This window comes from Canis lupus, chromosome X (genome assembly GCF_048164855.1).
Source record: "Canis lupus baileyi chromosome X, mCanLup2.hap1, whole genome shotgun sequence".
Taxonomy (NCBI): domain Eukaryota; kingdom Metazoa; phylum Chordata; class Mammalia; order Carnivora; family Canidae; genus Canis; species Canis lupus.
In genome coordinates, this window is record NC_132876.1 from 32,679,044 (window position 1) to 32,692,042 (window position 12,999).

Sequence of the window (12,999 nt, forward strand, 5' to 3'; positions counted from 1 at the left end):
TGCCGCACGAGAGGGGCGGGGCCCCTTGATGGGTCCTCAGGAGAAGGCGATTGGCCCCGGGGGAATCGAGGGGGCGGGACTAGCCCATGGTTGCCATTGGTCCTGCGGGCCAGTTGAGGGATGGCAGCGAGGGGGGCGGAGCCGGCCTGGGGAGGCAGTTGGTCTGGCGAGAGCCCACCGCGGGGAGCGGGCGGGCGAGCCCGCAGCCGGGAGCCCGGGCCGGGGAGCAGCCGCGGCGAGCTCGCCAGGGCCGCAGCGGCGCGAGGGGCGCACGGGGCGTTGGCACCGGGGCGCGCGCGTGCGTCGCCGACTTGGATGCGGCGGGGACGCTTCCGCGCCCGGTGCGCTCGACGCGAGCCATTCAACAGCTGGCCTCGCGGGCCACAGTCGCAGGGAGCGACCGGGAGCGTTGGCGGTTGCGACTGCGGAGGCTGGAGAGAGGCGGCGGCGGGGGCGGCGGGGGCGGCGGCCCAGCTACCCAGGCGTAGACCGGAGTGGAGACGCAGCGGTTCCTTAGACTCCCGGTAAATGCCCTCCGCTCTGCGGGCAGCAGCCACGTCCCGCTGCGTCTCGGCCCGCTGGCCGCCCTGGCCTAGGGAGAGCTCCGGTACCTCGCAGACAGGGCCACACGGGGCCCTCGGTGGGGACTGGGGAGGGGATGCGCGGGAGGCCTGGGTCGCCCCACCTGCCCCTGCAGAGTCAGGTTTTCCAGAGATGCGCCTGGGCTCTTCCCCTGGTCCTCTCCCTTCTCCCTAGACTGTGCCGCACCTCCTCGGGCCCTGGCACCGCACTAGGGGGCGCTCTGGCACCCACTCTAGGGCCCCCCTCCGGCCGCTGTTCCAGCAGAGGTCACTCGAGGCACTCCCCTGGGGTACGCCGGCCGTGGCATCCCGCTTGTAGGACCTGAAGGTGCCCTCTCCCGTTCGATCCCCACGCCAAGGGCCGAGGCTTCCTCCCCCTGCACGCATCCCATTCAATCAGTCATTAGCAGGGCTCCCCGCCTCCGCCCCACCGATGACCCGGTCCTTGGTTTCAGGGACTTGTCAGGAGTCTCTTGAGGTTTCTGGTGCGGGCCGAATAATACCACGTCCAGTCTGACTGGGAGAGCAGGACTCACCCACAAGGCACAAAGCGCCGGGGCCTTATCTTGGGTTTGTGGGGGTCAGCGCGGCCAGGGGAAGAGGCAAGTTGGAGACGCCCAAGCTAGAAGAGAACCTGCCATTCCCGAACTCGGGGGCGGGGGGTGGGGATCGGGTAGTCTTGGTCCTTGGGACCCGCGTCTTCCCATTTGTTCTCTGCCTTTGCTGCGATTTTATTCGAAGCCAACCATTCCCGGAGAACTTTTGAACACCGCTAACCAACCTCGAGGAGTGACTGACTTGTTTGCATGGGAACACTGGCTTCCAGCGCGAGGGCTGCTACCGTTTGGGTCTTTTCATGTTCTCTGTGTCTTTTCTAGTTTGACTGTAGGGTCTCAGAGATCAGGCCCGTTTTGTGCTTTCTTCCTGCCCGCCTCTGCTGCTGACTTTGGAACTTCGTGCTGCCGAACTAGCGTAAACCTGCACAGCACGATTGGGGGAGGGGGGCTCAGTCCTGGCGCTGAGAAAACCTCTCAAGTTCTGGGGGTTTTGGCGTTTTTTGCGAGGGGGGGGTGGCTTTTTAAAGAATGGCATTCCAGGAATCACACTTTACTGTGCCCTGCTTTTTGTTCGTTTGTTTGGGAGGGGATCACTCAAAGCATAGAAGAACTGGAAGCACGGAGTAAATTGCACGGAGGTGCTTTTACTCTGATCCTCGTTAAACACAGAGAAAAGTGACAAGCATCATCAGCCTGCTGGTGCTGGTGCCCAGGGGGTCCCAGGTAGGGTGCTTACCAGAGGATGAATGCGACTGACTTCGGGGGGACAGGGCCTGCATGCTTTCCATCTAAGCCCAGCCAAAGGTGACCTTTGCCATGTGGCCCATTTGTCCAGGTTGCCCATCATACACACGTGAAGAGGGTGGACGTTGGCTGGCTTCGTGTGCCATCTCCAGCATCAGAAGGAAAGGTGAGGTACAGAGAGTAGTGAATATGAAAGGGGTGGTGTGTGTGAGGGGGAGGGGGAAACACCCTTTCTCTCTGTCATTGGCTCTGGCTACGTGTGTATCTTCCCGGCATGCATTTCTGCCGGTGCTAGAGAGAGGGACTTTTACTGAATTGTTTCAGGGCCAGGGTCGTGTTCCTTGTGCAACTCTCTGATTTAGAGTCCGCTTGGGTCTCTGTGAGTTCCGTGTTATTTCCAACATGTTCCTGGAACTTTAAGAAGCTCTTTAAAGCCAGGCTGGAAACTGAGATGGACCAATGTCTGGGGCTCTGTCTGAGCAAACGTAGGCCATATGGAATCCATCCATTGGTGCTCTGCCCAGAATCGACTGTAAGGCTGGAACACTTGGAGACACAGAGAAAGGTCAACCATAATAGTAATAAAAGCTCACGTTGATTGAGCACTTCCTGGGAGTTGAGGATTTTATTTGTGTCATTTCTCTTAACCCTTCAGAATTTCTGAAAGGTAGACTATGATCCTTTTCTGAAAGTCAAAGCAGATTGCTAAATCATCCAGCTGCTCAGTGGCAGAGGTGGGATTTGAACCCAGGTCCCCTTGACAGGAGCCCTTGAGCTCTCAAGCATTTTCCTGCTTACTGTCACAAAGGGCTTCATAAAGGAGGCGGGAGGTGAGCAAGGCATTGGAGGATGGGTGGGATTTACACAAGGAAAGAGGGCATTTGGCTGAGGGGCTCACTGGTTTGAGTTTGAAGGAACTCAAGGAAAGCTGGCCCAACTGGAGCGGCGAGGGGACACAGGCACATGATGAAATATAAGGCTGCTGAGGCGAGGTAGTGTCACGTTTTGGAGAGCCTGGAAAGGAATTTGGGCCCTGATGTCGTAAGAATTAGGGAGATGCTGGGGATTTTTCGCCAAGGAAGAAGACAGCAAAACCAGTGCTGATCACTTGCAAGGCCCTAGTTGGGTCCCCAAGCCTATCCCGCCTCACTCTTTCTTGAGAGCCTTGCCTGATTGTCAGCATATTTAACTGAGCCCTCAGGGAGCACCAGTTGCCTGTGACCAAACTGATCCTGGGGTTCAACATACAGAAGGAGCAAGCTAAGAGAGAGACCCTAGTTCAGCCTTAGGTGGGTGTGCTTCAGCCTGCCCAGTATTTTATTTATTTTATTTTATTTTATTTTATTTTAATTATTTCACTTTATAAATTCAATCAGCCCACATATAGTGCATACTTAGTTTCTGATGTAGTGTGCAGTAATTCATCAGTTGTGTATAACCCCCAGTGCTCCTCACATCACGTGCCCTTCTTAATGCCTATCACCCAGTTCCCCCATTCCCCCCTCCCCTCCAGCAACCCTCAGTTTATTTCCTACAGTTAAGAGTCTCTCATGGTTTTTCTCCCTCTCTGATGACATCTCATTCAGTTTTCCCTCCCTTCCCCTATGATCCTCTGTGCTGTTTCTTATATTCCACATGAGTGAAACCATATAAGTGTCTTTCTCTGATTGACTTATTTTGCTCAGCATAATACCCTTCAGTTCCATCCATATCGATGTAAATGGCAAGTACTCATCCTTTCTGATGGCTGAATAATACCTATTGTATATATATATATACCACATCTTCTTTATCTATTCATCTGTCGATGGACATCTCAGGTCTTTCTGCAGTTTGGCTATCGTGAACATTGCTGCTATGAACACTGGGGCAGCCTGCACAATGTTTTAAAAAGCCATTGAATTAGCTTGGGGTCAACATTGAAAAACCAAAAGATCTTGGGGGGCCTGGCTGGCTCAGTTGGTGGAACATGCAAATCTTGGGCTTGGGGTTGTGTGTTTGAGCCCCATGTTGGGGGTAGAGATTACCTAAGGAAAAAAAAAAAGAAAGAAAGGGAAAAGAAAACCCAAAAGATCTTAAAAATTGGGATTTCCAGTTTCTCTTGAAACATCAGGAGGCTTGATCTGACTTTGACAGCAGAGGCCAGAGCTGTGCATGACAGATTCCTTTAGCTGGGGTCTAAGTGCTCTGCATCCCCCAGTCCTGGCACCTCCCTGCCCCCATAGGCCCCCAAACTACCGCTCAAGGGGAAACCAGCCCCCACTCAGGAATATTCTAATTCAGGGTTTGCTGTTGTCCTTCATCCTTCACTTGGACTCAGGTTTTCTTTCTGCGGCATGCTTGCTGAGTATAGGAGGTAGGTGAAAGTGGTAAAAAGAGTTCGGGGGAGGGGGAACCAACTCAGAAAACCACTTCCTAGCAAATACCATTTTAAACATGTTCATACAGAAGTCCCCGAAGGCACTCCATATGTTCTGGATGGACAGGTGCAAGCCATTTCTGTGTTGGCATTGGGGGCGGCCAGTTCTTCCTTATGCTGGTCTGTCTGGGCGCTGTGGGACAGTGCCTCTGGCCCCTGGCTGACCACGTGGCAGCAGTGTCTTCCCCTAGGCTGGCTCCTGTGACAGCTACAACCCACTGTTCCTGCACATGCCCCAACATGCTTGAAGGGAGCGGTGCTAGCACTTTTGAAGAGCCCAGATGCATCTTCCCAGAGATTCTAACACTCATTTCGTGTGAAAGGCTGTTCAAATCATTTGTGCTCATCTGAGGCCCAGAAGTATCCTCTGCTTCTCGTGGCACCTGCCATTTTACTCCTCAGGTTCCAGGTTAATTGTCTTAATTTCTTTTTCTCTCTAGACTCCATTCTTTGAGGGTGACTCCTTGCTGTATCCCCCAAAGTGTCTTAAACAGAGTCGTTGCTTGGTAGGTACGCTAGGTGGACCTTGGCGACATTGGTTCACTGGTGAACGTTAACAGCTCCGGGAGCCTGAAGGATCCTGCAGGTCTGCGCTGGCATTTCACCATCCAGCTGTGGGCATTGTTGTTACCATTTTCCATATGGAGGTAACACCTTTGAAATGTAGCTGATGTGCATAATCTCTGAGGTAACGGTTAGCATGATGAAGTTCCTGCGATGTGCAAGACACTATTCTAGGCTCTGAAGATAAACTGGTCACCCAGACAGATGCAGTCCTGCCCTCCTGGAAATTCCAGACTGAGGGGCAGGTGGCGGGGCAGACAAAAGCCACGTTAATAAATGCATATGATAAAATAAATAAATAATAAATAAATGCATATGATACTTGAGCATTTCAGTGTTACAGTGAAAATAAGTTGGGGTGCTGTGCTCCAACATGACAGGGTGGGGGAGCCATGCTATTTAGGCTGACATTCAGGGAAGGCTTCTCTGGGAAGGGACATTTAGGCCAAATCTGAGAAATGAGAAGGAGCCAGCCATGAGAAAATCTTAGGCAAGTGAACTTGGTGCATTTGAGGAACAGCCAACAGTCTACGATAGGGAGAGAACCAGAGGTAGGGGAGAAGGGTACAAAATGAGTTGAACCAGGTACGCAGGGGCCGGCTTTTGAGGGTAAGCAGTTTGAATTTTGTTCAGAGCACAGTGAGAAGCCACTGGAGGGTTTTGACACGATCTGATTTAAGGCTTCCAAAAAATCGTTTTGCTTGTCACTTGGCATAGACTCTGGGGGGGCCAGGACGGCAGGAAAGATTAGTTGGGAGGATGTGGCAGTAATCCAGGTTCCAGATGGCGCTGGCTTGGGCCCGGGAAACAGCAGTGATGGTGGACATGGCCTGGGAATGTGGTAAAGGCAGAGTCAGGAGGACTTGCTCAAGGGCCGAAGGTGATGGAGGGAGGGACGGCTCCTAGTTTTGAGCCTGAGCATGGGCCAGGAGGGTGGCTCTGTTTAGAGAGATGGAAATCACTGGGTGGGGACAGGCAAGTGGAGGTGAAGAGGAAGTTGGGTAGGGGGCATGGAAATTAAGAGCTCTATTATACTTGTTGCCTTGGAATGTGAACAAAACCTGGAGCTTAGAGACATTGAATAGGATGTTGACTATTGGGGTGGGCTGGAGCCAATGTTTAATTTTTATTGAATTTCACTTAAAAAATGAGAGCTCAAGCTGCTTCAAGTTGCCCTTACCTACTAATAAAAGTAGCAGAAATAAAAATGGCAATGATCCAAGTGTCAGCAGCGCCACAGGGGACTCGGCAGTTTAATACTGCTGATGTCATGATAAACTGTCATAATCTTTCACAAGAGCGATTTGCCAATATGTCGTGAGCTATATAAGCTCACTCCTGCCCTTTGACATGGTAACATATTTTGAGGAAATAATCTGTTAAAAGATGTGTACAAAGATGTCCATGGTGGCACTCTTTCCCATGCTGGTAGCACAGAGTAGTGGTGGAACTCCTTTGGAAAGAGTAGCACTCTTTCAGTAAAAAAAAGTAATTGGAAAATGCAAATCCCTAAAGAAGGGAAACAGCTAACCAGACATGCAGCAAGTCTCTTTATCACTTCAGTAGGATTTTTTTCCTCTATAGAATTTCTACAGAAATTTGCTGGGGGTGTGAAAAATGAGAAATACGTTGACCACGTCAATACCTGGAATTACTATTAAACAGGTAGAAAAACCAGATCGTGATGGTCTATAAGTACAACCATGTAGGTCTCAGCACTGTTTATGCCAAAAGTCATAAATATGCAGTTGCCTTATTTTTTGAAACCATTTAATCCATTTCTGACTTTGTACCACTTTCTCTCTGACAGTATTCCGTGGTCAAGATGCCACGACACAGCAGGCTACCATGAAGAGTTCATATGAACTGTGGCTTCTCCAGGCTCTCCTTCCTTGAACACATTTTCGCCTAAGGTATTGGGTAATATCCTCTTCCATAGGACTTGTATTCAAATTAAGTTTACCTTGGGATTATAAAAAGGTTGAGAGATGCTGCTGCTCTCAGAAAACTGCTTCGTTGTGCAAAGCGTGATCCCACGTAAGGGTTGCTTTTCCCCTGTAGGTGGCGACTTGCAGGCAGGGAGTTTGCTGGTCATTTTCAGACAGGAAGGTAAAACTGAGACACGAAACACTGGTTGGTGACTTCGTGGTATTCATTTCCCACACATAATGCCCTGACTGTGCAGTGACTGAGGCAAAAGGAAAGATTCCCAGCCACATTCCTTTAAATCTCTGGTAGCTTTTATTTTGTAACACAAAGAAGAGAAAGCAATGAGTCTACCTTAGTAGCATTATAGTACATTGATCCAAGGTATGAAGTGGTGTTCTTAGCTAGAAGTGTCTGGAAAGGGGTGTTCTACAACAAGAATGTTTCTGGTGCTGAAGAAGGGGCAAAAGGCCAAAGAATGGGTCAGCTGGGTCTGGCTCACTGTCCTGTGCATATCTTAAAAAAAAAAGCTACCCCGCCAAAAAAAAAAAAAATCTCTCCCATGCTCTTGTCCACAGCAACACATAGTTATATAAATGCATTTGCATGGAAAGACCTAACACAAATCTTTTCTTAGATCAATATTTATTTGTTTATTTATTGATTAATGATAGAAAAAGAGAGAGCACGAGACTGCAAGCACATGCACAAGAGGAGGAGGGACAGAGGGAGAGAGAGAATCTTAAGCAGGCTCACACTCAGTGCAGAGCCCAGTGTGTGGCTCGATCTCATGACCCTGAGATCATGACCTGAGCCAAAATCAAGAGTCAGATGCTTAACCGAGTGAGCCACCCAGGCCCCAATTTATTTTTATTGGCTTTAAAAACACTTTGCTTTTACACACATCATCACACAAAGGAACCATTAGTATGATCTTCTGATATAGGGAAACAAAAATGGGCTATTAAGTTGCCCAAAGAGATGAATTAACATGAATCTAGGTTTCTTCATTTCAGGGTCAGAATTTCCTGTACTATTAGAGAAATGCCAATCAAAACCACCATAAGCTATCACCTCACACCTGTCAGAATAGCTAGTGTAAAAGACAAGAAATAACAGGTGTTGGCCAGGATGTGGAGAAAAGGGAGCCCTTGTGCACTGTTGGTGGGAATGTAAGTTGGTGCATCCGCTATAGAAAACAGTACTGAAATTTCCTCAAAAAAAATTGATAATAGAACTACTATATGATCCAGCCAGTCCATTACTAGATATTTACTTGAAAAATATGAAAACACTAAATTGGAAAGATATGTGTACCCCTATATTTACTGCAGCATCATTTATAATAGCCAAGATAGGGAAACAATTTAAATGTCCATTGAGGAATGAATGGATAAAGGAGATGTGGAAGATATGTATATGGACACACGTGATGGAATACTACTCAGCCATAAAAAAGAATGAGATCTTGCCATTTGCAACATCATAGATGGACCTTGAGGATATTATGCTAAGTGAAATAAGTCAGACAAAGACAAATGCCATATGATGTCACTCATGTGTAGCATCTAAAAACCAAACCATATGAAGACAAAGCAAAAACAAATTCATAGATACAGAGAAGAAATTAGTGGTTACCAGAGGGGAAGGGGGAGGGAGATGAACAAAAGGGGTGAAGGGGGTCAATTGTAGGGCAATGGATGGTAATTAGACTTTTGAGAGCGATCACATTGTAGTGCATACAGATGTCAAGTTACAGTGTTGTACACCTGAAACAATAATAACAAAAATGTTTACCCTAAACTCTACCTTAGAGCAGATTTTCTTTGAGTGTTGGTAGAAGAGATTCTCCGTCAGCAGGATGCCAGTATTCCATGGTTGCTAATTTATCGTTGCTGAGTGGCTGTGGGTCCAGAAGTCCCTTTCTTTCTGTCCCCAAAGCCCGGTGCCCCAGTAAGCCCTCTGGACGATCTTGATTTGGGAATTGAGTCATTTGATGGGTCCCGTATTGGCTCTATTACTGTTACTGCAACACTGAGTGCCACTCATTTTAATGATGTGATTTTTAATTTTTTTCAAAATCAGAGCATATGGTCAGGCTCAGTTTGAAAATTGCTATTTGGGTTAATGAAGTGTCAAATGAATGTTTATCCATGACCTCTTGACTGGAGAGCCAGGGAATACTGCTATTTGGTCAAGATTCACTGGGACTCTGTACTAGCCAGGAAACTGGAAATTGGCTAGGTTGTTTTGACCTAGATATATTTTGGCTGCCCCACTGACTATAAATATGTTGATATAATCTGATCCATCTTAAGTGCTTTCAAAATGACTAACTCTAAGGTTCAAAGGCCTGGAGAAAACGGAAAGGCAGCAAAGAACTACTTTTGAGGGAAGATATGCAATTGTGCAGATGGTCCTATTTTTTTTTCACTGTTTTTAAAAAACGTGCCTTGCTGCCATGGCCTTGCTAGAACTCTGATAGCAAATATTTGAGTGTGAGTAAAAGTGAGAGAGGATGAATGATGAAAACTTTGCTTATGACTCAAATGCTTTTAAAGTTGTAAAGTCACACTTCTGATCTAAAAGCCCTGAGACAAAAAAAAAAAAAAAATAAATAAGTAAAAGCCCTGAGACAAACATAGCAGAGGACTTTCTCTATCCTCTGAAATGAAAGGAGGTATTGGAGTGACTTTGGATGCAGACTTCACAGAATTTCTGGAATTTTCACTGCCAGTTACAACAAGCATTTTACACCTGTGAGAACTTCTCAAGACTGGTTGCTTTTCTCTATTCTCTTATTCTACGGCTGTTTAGTCAGCTTTGCTGCTAGGTTTAGAGGTAGATGAGGTGGACAGGTGACTAGAGAAAGCCGTTGTCATCCCTGAGAATCTGCTAGGAATGTTCTGGCATTGGGCGCATGTTGAGTCAAATGCCTATGTACACAAGATACTGCTGGAATGCATGCTGCGTAAATGTTATTGAATGACTGATTTTTTTTTAAGGCTGGAGGAGCTCTCGTTTGCCTCTGCAAAGGTGTTAAAGAAGAAGAGGTCTCAGAAGTGTAGCTTTTAATCACAAGACTAGGAGAAAATGTGGGTACATGGGGGAGGGGACAGGGGAGGTCATGGTAGAACGTGAGAAGAGTTAAAAATCTTTATTGCAATTCAGCCTTTTAAAAAATTATTTGACACAGAGAGAGATAACACGAGCGGGGCGGGGGGGGGGTGGTAGGCAGAGGCAGAGGGAGAAGCAGACTCCCTGCCGAGCTGGGAGCCCGACATGGGGCTCGATCCCAGGACCCTGAGATCATGACCTGAGCTGAAGGCAGATGCTTAACTGAGCCACCCAGGCGCCCCTGAAAAAGGTTGTTCTAAACAATCAGTTTTGTCATGGCTTAATAACTTGATCACAGTGATTCTATCTATTTTAGTAGATATAGTTTTATTCCCATGTATAAATATGTATGAAGTGTATATCTCCTAAAAAATATATCTTATTTAGGACAGATTGGTTTTTGAATATGTTTATTTGGTTTAAACAGAGTTTAAAACAGGGATTGGGGACGCCTGGGTGGCTCACTCGGTTGAGCATCTGCCTTTGGCTCAGATCATGATCTCAGGGTCCTGGGATCGAGCCCCACATCAGGCTCCCTGCTCAGCGGGGAGTCTGCTTCTCCCTCTGCCTCTGCTTCTTCCCCGGCTTGTGGCCTCTCCCTGTCAAATAAATAAAATCTTTAAAAACAAACAAAAAACAGGGATTGTATGTGGGAAAGCATAAACCTTTTTAGATCTGTTTTTTAAGAGCAAAGTAGGGCCCTATACAGCTTTTTGAAACATTTTTTCATTTAAATTCAGTTAACATATAGTGTATTTTTAGTTTCAGGGATAGAATTTAGTGATTCATCAGTTGCACAGCACACCTGTGCTCATCCCAACAAGTGTCCTCCTTAATCCCCATCACCTAGTTACCCCATCCCACCACCCACGGACCCTATACAACTTTAACTAGGTTCAGGGATTGGCACATTTAAGCTTGAAGTTGACAAACTATCCTGACTTAGAAGAAAGCACCTGTTAGTTGAGTACTGGATGTAACTATGAGTATTTTCCAGAAACATCAGTGTACTTTTGCTATAACATATATCAGTTGTAACTTAAGCATTCTACAGTCAGATCAGTGGTTGCTGGGGGTGGGGTAAGGATTATGAAGAGGCATGAGGAAACTTTTAGGGATGATGAGCATTTTCACTATCTTGATTGTGGTGATGGTTTCATAGGTTTGTGTACATAGGTCAAAACTCATCAAAATGTCTTGACATTGTGTAGTTTGTTATGTTATGTAATGTGGCCAAGTGCTTCCTCATTATCCAAAGTTCTAAGCTCCCAGGCTTTGGTCATGACCCACATAGACTGGTTATGGGGAAGGGAGGTGTTATTCTATGACTGTTTTGATCCTTTCTGAGCAACTTTAGATCAGCAGTTGTGAACTGCTTCCTTTTAATAGTTTATCATCATGTGACTTTCCTTTTTTTCATAAACAATTTCAAAACAGGGGCACCTGGCTGGCTTAGTCAGTACAGCATGAGACTCTTAATCTCAGGGTTGTGAGTTCAAGCCCCACATTGCGTGTGGAACCTACTTAAAACAGAAAATTAAAAGAAAAACTAAAAAACAATTTTAATACAAAATTAACACATGCTTATTGTAAATATTCAAAGATCAAAGTAATGTACAAAGTAAAAAGGGCAAGTCTATTCCTTTCTCATAATTTTCAGTCCATTTCCTAGGGGAAATAGTGTTCACAGTTTGATATACATCTCTGCAGACTTTATATTTAGAGGGGCATGTGTACTTATATTACTTTTATTACTTTATTATATTACTTTTACAATAACAAGATCATATTGCACATTATCCTGAAACTTTTTTTTAAAAAAAGATTTTATTTATTTGCGAGAGAAAGCAGGAGCAGGAGGAAGGGCAGAGGGAGAGGAAGAAGCAGGCTCCCCTCTGAGCAGGGGCTGATGACATGGGGCTCCATCCCAGGACCCTGGGATCATGACCTGAGCCAAAGGCAGACGCTTAACCTACTGAGCCACCCAGGCACCCAATCTTGTGACTTGCTTTTAATTTTTCCCTGTAGTAAGTATCACCAGCGTCCTTCCATGTTAGTAAGTACAGAACCCTCCCTCCCTTTCTTCCTTTCTTTTTTCTTCTTTCCTCTTCCTCTCCCTTCTCCTTCCTCCTCCCTCTGTCCCTCCTACCTGTTTTCATGGTAGTAATCCTCCTCTTCTTCCTATCTTTTTTTTTTGTTAGTTTTTGGCTGAGGTCTCCTTTAGGAAAAAGCCTCACAACAGGAATTAATTATTGTGCACCTATAAGCCAGGCACTGTCTAGTTAATTTTTAGTAATCTGGCAGAAGTTGCCAGTGATATTGCTGTAGCGTTGAAACCATGATATATGTAAAAAGCCTACTTGGTATGGCCTAGGGGAGGGCAGAGGGAGCCAGAGAGAGAGAATCTCAAGTAGACTCCACACCAGCATGGAGCCTGATGTGGTGCTCAATCTCACAACCCTGAGATCATGACCTGAGTGAAATCAAGAGTTGAGACACCCAGGCATCCCCCTCCATCCATATTTTATGTGAGTTTTTAATTGAAGTATTATTACCATACGGTGCTATATTAGCTTCAGGTATACAACATAGTGATTCACCAATTCTATATGTTACTCAGTGCTCACCATAAGTGTTGTCACCATTTGTCACAGAAGAACACTATTACCATTTTATTGGCCATATTCTCTATGCTCTAATATTTTTATTTTATTATTTTTGTACTTTTGTATTGAAGCATAATTAACATACAATGTTATATTAGTTTCAGGTGTACAATATGATGACTCAATCACTCTATACATGACTCACTGCTCATCACCATTAGTATGCCCTCAGTCCCCTTTATATCATCTATCATCCCACCCACCTCCTCTCTGGCAACCACCAGTTTGTTCTCTGTATTTAAGAGTCTGTTTTCTTTTGTTTGTCTCCTTTTAACTTTGTTTGCTTTGTTTCTTAAAGTCCACATATGCAGTAATCCCATCCTGAAATTTTATCCTAGGAAGATAGTTCAACAGAAGTTTGACTCTAGATTCACGAAGATACATAGTAACAGTAATAATGGCCCATATTTATTGAGTGCTTACCC

General features: G+C 46.0%; 1 protein-coding gene across 3 annotated transcripts in view; it reads left to right on the forward strand.

The window, feature by feature from the left end:
• The first annotated feature begins 297 nt into the window (after positions 1-297).
• LOC140627851 (A-kinase anchor protein 17B-like) overlaps positions 298-12,999 on the forward strand; it is a 29,647-nt gene continuing 16,945 nt past the window's right edge. For 2 of the 3 annotated variants that reach the window (XM_072816410.1, XM_072816412.1), the window contains exons 1-4: positions 298-524; positions 1,974-2,048; positions 4,742-4,807; positions 6,676-6,778. The gene's annotated coding sequence lies outside the window, so the exon portion shown is untranslated. The remainder of the gene's footprint in view (positions 525-1,973; positions 2,049-4,741; positions 4,808-6,675; positions 6,779-12,999) is intronic. The other variant, XM_072816411.1, reaches the window with a different exon arrangement.